We start from the raw sequence: 7,952 nt of genomic DNA on the forward strand, positions 1-7,952 counted from the left end.
CATCTCTGTCTGTTCCTCTGGATCTAACAGAGCAGCAGTGTATCTGGACTGGTCTGCTGGGACTCTGTCCTTCTACAGACTCTCTTCTGACAAACTGAGACTCCCATTAGCAGGTGGTGCAGATTACATTGGTGCCAGTGTTAGCTTGTTTAAATTAAAAAATTATTGTTTAAACTCAAAAACGGTTACAGAACGCAATGCACCCAGTGGCATTAGAGAGACAAACATATGTAGATGAAAATGGTTCAGTTTCATGATTGGATGTTTTTGATCATCTATATCTATCTATATCTATATCTATATAGATATAGATATATATATATATCTACATTTTCCAAAAATTGAGATCAGTGATGGCTCATCAGACTTTCCTCTTGATTACTGATGTCATTAATGACCCTCCCTCTCTCCTGATTTGCTGTTTTCCACTGTCTATATACGATGGGCATAGGAACAATTATAAAATGTAAATTTGTCCCACCCACTTTTTTCCAAGTCCTGTCGTCATATTTTAATTTCCGTATTTATCAGACAAAAAACCCGCAGTCAAGTGATCACAAATGTCTTTGGGACCCAGTGGAATCCCAGCTTTTTGTAGCTTTCTTTCTGAATGACAGCACTTTCACCCAATGAGAGCGATCCACAGAACTTGAATGGATAGAACGGTCCAGGCCCTTTTCGCATCGTCATGGTAACAGCTTCCACATAGAGAGCCTAAGTCCCTCCCCTTCCGGTGGACCACCATGGGACCTTATTTCAGAAAAAATATGTACGGTAGTCAACGGCGAGAGACAAATAATTGTTTGATCCTGTTTGAATTGTGCCATGAATTACACATATGATGTTTTGTCAATTTAAAAGATAATTTTGCAAGTCAAGAAAGTCGCAGTTTGTCGTAAAACTGTTGAAGTATAAGACTGTGAAAATACGTAATTAGAAAGACTACACACCCAAAAGTGGCGTAAGTGACGTCATAACTTCCTCTCTCCACAAGCTACCCAGAGCTGAAGCTCAGTCCCTCTCAGACAGCAGGAGTATTATACACAACCTGGAAGGTAGACAGGAAGAACAGATTTAAACTGGTTTAGGATAGTTTTAGTACAGTGGGGGCTAACATTAGCGATGCCTGTGTGTTTCTTATGTTTCCTTCCATGTTGGTGTCGGTGACGTATATCGTGCGAGACGAGAGATGTAGTTCACTGAGCGGTTTCACACAAAACTAAACGTTACTTTACTGTTTTACGACAAACTGCGACTTTCTTGACTTGCAAAATGATCTTTTAAATTGACAAAACATCATATGTGTAATTCATGGCACAATTCAAACGGGATCAAACAATTATTTGTCTCGCTGTTGACTACCGTACATATTTTTTCCAAAATAAGGTCCCATGGGGGACAGCGGAAGGGGAGGGACTTAGGCTCTCTACTGAGAAACAGGTTCATTACAACTTCCTGTTGCCAGCTTTGGCCTTCACTAAATCGCTCCACAACCTGCCAAAAATGAACATTGGTGAAGTAGGCTACAAAGACTATTTTTGTTGACTCCTGGATCTAAGTTAGAGTTCTTCACTAGATGCTGGAAAATGAACATGTCAAAATGGATTGAGAGTGTTTTTGGTTCATGACACCACACACACAGCTTTGAATGGACCTCAAGACACAAAATAAAACAGTGGAGAGTGGAGGACATGGAGCTTTAAAAGTAGTCGATTTGGCGGGAAAACCGCAGACCTGGCAACCCAGCCCACAGTCTCTCTGGATAGACAGAGCCTTCCCACAGCATTCACTCACATCTCTACTGTGTATCGGTCCTATAGCGCACTCTAGTGGCCGACACACAACATTACACTTACAGTATTAATAGATTGGCAATCCGCCCAACTGCACAACTGAAAAAATACTGTGCAGTGAAATTCGTTTTATGTTTTACTTTCCTTTGTATGATGATGTGAGACACAGTTTGTTCTATGAAGTCTGTGACCTTGATTTGTTTTCTTTGGAGGACGGACCGAGACTTGAACTGATCCAAAATCAGTGTTTAGCACTGCTCAGTGTGTGTATAAATCTTGGAGAGAAGACAGAGTTTTTTGTTCACAAAAGATGGCTAAGTAAAGATAAATTTATGTTTTGTTTTGTTCTGGTTTGAGAGAAGCATAAGAACTCCAGTTAAGACTAGTTAACCTTCTGTAGATATGATTTCTACATTGAGTATGCATTCATTTGTACATTCCATACGTTTGCATGTAGCCTATTTTGCTTTTTCTGTTTGATCTTTCATTGTATCTGATTAATATTGTGTCTTATAGCCCATGTGGGCTGGGCTCCCTGTGGTGCATGACACATAAATAAACACTAATCAATTAAAAATCACTATATACTATTTATCACTCACTGACAATATAACAGTCAATTACCTGCAATGAACAACTAACATAGATGGATACACAGGTCTCTCTGGATAAATAGAGCCTTCCAAAAAAAAAAGAAAAGAAAGTACAGCATGAGCATATTTGTTACAGATATTATTAAAGGGATATTCAATCAAAATGCTTTTGACAATTTGAAATAGTGGTTGCGTCACACTGTGGCAAAAAGTCTGGGCAATGCAGCACTATAACCATCAATTAAAGAAAGATGTATTTTTTTTTCTTCATTAGGGGGATGTTCACTAATGAAGATAAGTGAAGTGTCTGCAGGTTGTAGAAATATCTCATGTTGTTTGGTTCTGAGACCACAGCTAAACCTTGTCTTACATTTTGTCCAGTTGTATTCAGCAACTGCAGTTAGTACTTTATAGACTTGATGTTCTAGGTGACATTATGTACAAGTTCTTCAGATGTTATAAAGATTTGCCTGTTGGTCCATCCATCCCTGCCTCTGTCAAAAATAAATAAGTAAATAAAATGAGTTTGCCTCACATATCTTGTTGGACCACATGGTATTTTAGAACAGTCATCACTGGTAAGTTTCTGAACTGATATTGTGTCTGCAGTTGAATAACAGATGAAACTGCAGCCAGTAGAGCCAGAGGGAAGGAGAAGCTGCTGCTAACTTCTGATCCAGCTGAGAGAAGCTGGACGATGTTGGGTTAGTTTGATCTGTCTACTGTGAGTTCTTTACCGGAGCATTAAGGGAGGGAAATCAAACATACATCTCTTCATGTCGGTGTTTTAATTAACTAACCGACTGGAGACACCTAGTGGACAATCTGAGTGGCAGCAGTTTGAAATGGCGAACAGCCTCTTTTGACAGTAATTACAAAAAAAATCCTCAAACACAAAAATGTATAAAATGAGTTTCCTTAAATATCCATCTCGGTAAAATATTTCCTACATTAAAACTATCGATAAGGAACATCTGAAGTCAAATCCAGACAAGGACTGACTGCAACACCAGTGGCAAAGTCAGAATCACATCAGCGTAATTTCAATTCACTAATACCTCTACGAATCAGTAATTCTATTTCATTCATTTACATTAATTCACCCCGTAATTCATGGGATAATCCCCATAAAATTAATTAAGAGAGTTATTAATATGAATCAAGTTGGTAATGTGGAATGGAAAAAATGATTAACTTTTGTTGAAAATCCCACATGTGGAACTGACATATATTGACAACTGCAGAGTGTTAGTGGAGGTGTGAGCTCTACTGAGCGCCATCTAGTTTCTAAAAGTCATTTCAATGCTGACTGAGAACAGTGACCCCTGCTGCCTAAAGGCAATATTTCATCAGAATATACATTAAAACAGAGCTTGTAACTGAGATGGTTATTTCATCAGAATATACATTACAGTTTTTCACAATTGCTTACACACATTTTCTGAAACTAGGGCTCATTTTCTCAAAACTCTTAACACAAAACACAAAATCACGAACACAAAATGCAAAACTCCACAAATCACTGGCAAAATGAAACACTTCATTCAAACTAGTATGTCAGCTAGTGTGTGTGAGGAGGGAAAGTCCGAGGACATCTGGTGGCTGGTAGGAGGATGGCAGGACTGGGGAGTGAAAGGAGTGGTTGACCACGAAACAGGAGCAGATCATGACACAGGCCACGCTCTCTCTCAAATTTAAAAATGAATAACTTCAAAACGACAGTAGATATCAACAACCTTTTAACAACTTTTAATGAGATAGGTCTGTAGTTGCTACATAAAAATTTTGGTGGTGATCGGTCAAACGGTGTAGGAGGAGATGTTAAAAATGTGTTTTTCAAAACTTTCAAAATATCTCAAAAACTTTCCAGGCGGACCTTGAGGGTGCAAATGGCAAAGTTGTAGAGTTAGGACACCTGCATATGTGCACCAAGTTTCGTGAAAATCGGACTTACGGTGTGGAAGTTATGGCCTTTAACGTAAAACCTTTATTATAGCGCCACCTTCAGGCCGATTGGGTTCATTTTTCTGGACCTAGTAATGGTTACCAATAGCTGTCATTAGGCCAAATTTGATGTCTCTGCGATGTACCAACTCACGGGAATTTGCGCCAACGTCGATGAACAATAATAATAAACCAGCACAAAAGCAATAGGGTTTCAGCCCCTTCAGGGCTTACAGCAAAAGAAATACCAAGTACAAACTTCTACTGTTCTACAAATTCTTCTACTTCAACAAATCTTTTGCACAAGTGAACGTCTGCTTTCTCCAAACGTGATCTCACAAAAATACGTGAAATGAATACAACCTCTTAAACAGCAATTTACATGTTGTGGACACGTATTATGGGAAAAAAAAACGTTCTTTCACCACGATCTTCTCGAAACAATTCGTACAAACAGCACCACACAATGGATTACCTGCAAAAGCCCGTAACTTGCTCAAAATCCTTAGTCTATCTCTCAAAAGTAAATATTTATGTCAGTGAACATGTCAGTGAACATGTCAGTGAACATGTCAGTGCCATCAGAATGACAAGTCCTTATGTCACTGTTTACAAACAAGATAGTCAAAATGCTTAGCCATGTTGTCAATATAACAGTGACTCTGTAAGTATTTCTGATGTAAACTATGGCTAAGGTTTTGATGACAATGATTGAAAATGCACAAGGCTGCACTTTTTCTGTATGGCATATTTCAATTTCAACAGTACAAAGTTACACATTACTGTATGTGGGAGATCGATTGCAAGAGATTGGACAGGATTCACATTTACGCTTTTACTGTTTGTACTGTAATTTGTTGACAGACCATGTCATTGTGATACAGAAAAGTTTCACAGCACTGCATAGCACAAAGGAAAAAAATACAAAATTAGAAATGTAAACATAGGAAACTCCCCTTAGGCAGAACTGTACATGCAGCGCTGTATGGGGAGTTACAGTGCGGTCTTTCTACACCTCCTGACGTTCCTGCCTGTCTGCTATTTTAGAGAACTGGTTGATCATTGGTTGATCTAACGCTTCACACATTCCCCTTCATTAGTGAAAGTCAAGATTCACCTGAGAGCAATTCATCAATTCAGGACACATTTACAAAAAAAGTCTAATAGAAAAGTATAGAAAATATGCTTGACAGATTATGACAACTGGTTCAACCATTTTGCATGTAATGACTTATGCAATGAACTAATGCCTAGATGTTTTGGGGGGTAAGACTATTCAACAGAGAACCAGTATAATACATTTTGATCAACATGACATGAGCAATTGATAATGTAGGAAACAGCAGACAATTGTACATAATCATTTGCATGAATGTGCCAAAGCATTTGCAATTTGTTCAAAAGAATGAGAAATTGCTTTTATGATGTGCACAAGTGACTGGATGATGTGGAGGTTGAACAAGTAGTTTTGAGAATTTCAATTCTGATCTGAGAAAAGTACCAAAGCGACTGAGAAAAACTGTAATAATAAATAAATAATAAATAATAAATGCCATATAAGGTTAGGGGTCCGGCCCATATGTCGGGAAGCTTCATTCATAAAAATGACACGGAAGACTAAGGAGAAGTCTACCAGCTCTGAGACTGAAGTCCTACTATCAGAAATAAGTCAACCAAAGCATATAATATTTACTGTAATGTAATTCAATACTGGAATCAAAGGCCCTGCTAAAGCCAAGGAATGGGAAAAAATAACTTGTGCTGTTACAGTAATGCAGTGTCGTCTGTTGTGCGTTCCCTTACGAAAAACAACTATAGTATTCCTATACTACATTTTAGATGAATACTAAATAAATATCCCAACAAAGCTATAATTCCCTATAGGAATATTATAGTGATACTACAGAAGACGAAAATACCATGATATGGTCACTATAAACTCACTAGTGAGTATCACAGACACTCTAAGTCCCTATCGGAGTATTATAGGAATATTATAGGACTATAGTGATTTGTCGTCAGGGCACCGTCACAGAAATAAAAAAAGAAATGGCTTGACATGAAATTAGATGCAAAGAGCACAGACAGATGAAAGAATAGGCCGATACCTGCCGTAACTGGTGATGTGTCAGGAGGAGGATGTTGCCCTGGACAACGACTTGCAAGCTGCTGCAGCATGTGATGGTACAGGCTTGGAAATATAGCTAAAGTTGCATCAAACATAATTACTGATTAATCCAAGCATGAAAATAGTCAAGTAAATTGTCACGTAACCATCGCGGCATTTTGGTGGTGTGAGAAGTTCGTTGAGTCTGACAGTCTGTTTACACGCTTTCTGCTAACATAGCCGTTAGCGAACTCACTTTGCCGACAATATGCCAGGCAAGTGCAGCTTCAACAACAGAAGGCTTTTTAAGGAAAAGTACCAAGTATGGCTGGCAAGAGACCCAAGACTGTAAAACCTTCGATATGTGGAGTCTGGGAGAGGCGGCGCTCACCAGCCAGGTGAAGGGGAGCAGCAGACGCAGCCGCTGCTGCAGGAAGCGCAGCTCCTATCAGTGAGTTTATTAAGTGCTGTGCTGCAAAGACATCCACCGACGCTACTGCAGTTTCCACCGCGAAGAAACAGACAAGTGTATAGTTTCAACCAAAAACAAAGTCATCAATACGGCAGCATATTGATTCCACAGTGGGGAAAAAAAAATCGGCTCAGCATCTCGTTATAAAGAGAAACCTTTCTTGTTATAACGAGATCTTTTTCTCGTTATAACAAGATATTTTTACGTTATAATGACATATTTTCTTGTTATTACAACATACTAACTTATGTCATTATAACGAGAAACGTTTCTCGTTATAATGACATACCAACATATCTCGTTATAAGGAGAAACCTTTCTCAGACTGCAGCGCAGTGGAGCTTTTCTCATCCAAACTGACTCAGCGAACCCGTGCACAACAGACCGTGAACTTCGACCCCAAACGATGATTTTTAGTTCAGGCTGTTTTACTGATTCATTATTGGAAGAATTTCACAAGACAAAGGCTTTCATTACAAAGATTATAGATATGATCATAAATATTTGCAATAAAAATACATTCTGGCCCCGCCCATTTTTTCACTTTTGAACACAGCTAAGTTTAGAATATAATTAATGCACATGTACTTATGAGTCATGTCATTTATTTGTCATGATTATTTTACATTCTAAGATGAAATAAAGGTTGAGAAATTCTGACACAAATGAAGACGTTCAGGTTGTTTTCTGACCAGCAGACTGAAGGAGCTGCTGCATGAAACTTCAACAGAATCAGTCAGAGAATAAACTGATGTAGCAACACTGCTGTGAAGTGACGCTGTCAGACTGAACCGGATCGAAGTCCTGTGAAATACTTCATGCTCCTCTTGTTTGGCCCAGTACTAAATACTGGCTGGCATGTGATGACAAACTAGGAACAAATTCACCTTACAACACACAATAATATTAATGCTAATATTGATGAGAAAAAGAGAAGGGCCTTTAATTTTAAACAGGAACAGGCAGGACTGAAACTCCCGGAGGAACAGGAACAGGAAGTGGGAGGAGCTGAAAGGTATAAAGGTCAAACTTTAGTTTCATTT

General features: G+C 38.6%; 1 long non-coding RNA gene across 1 annotated transcript; it reads left to right on the top strand.

Annotated features, from left to right (window-relative positions):
• Positions 1-304: 304 nt before the first annotated feature.
• On the top strand, positions 305-2,922 carry LOC144538540 (uncharacterized). Its single transcript, XR_013504340.1, has 2 exons — positions 305-965; positions 1,005-2,922. It is a non-coding gene; the product is annotated as an uncharacterized LOC144538540 (long non-coding RNA).
• Positions 2,923-7,952: the final 5,030 nt, after the last annotated feature.

This window comes from Centroberyx gerrardi, chromosome 4 (assembly GCF_048128805.1).
Source record: "Centroberyx gerrardi isolate f3 chromosome 4, fCenGer3.hap1.cur.20231027, whole genome shotgun sequence".
Classification (NCBI taxonomy): Eukaryota; Metazoa; Chordata; class Actinopteri; order Beryciformes; family Berycidae; genus Centroberyx; species Centroberyx gerrardi.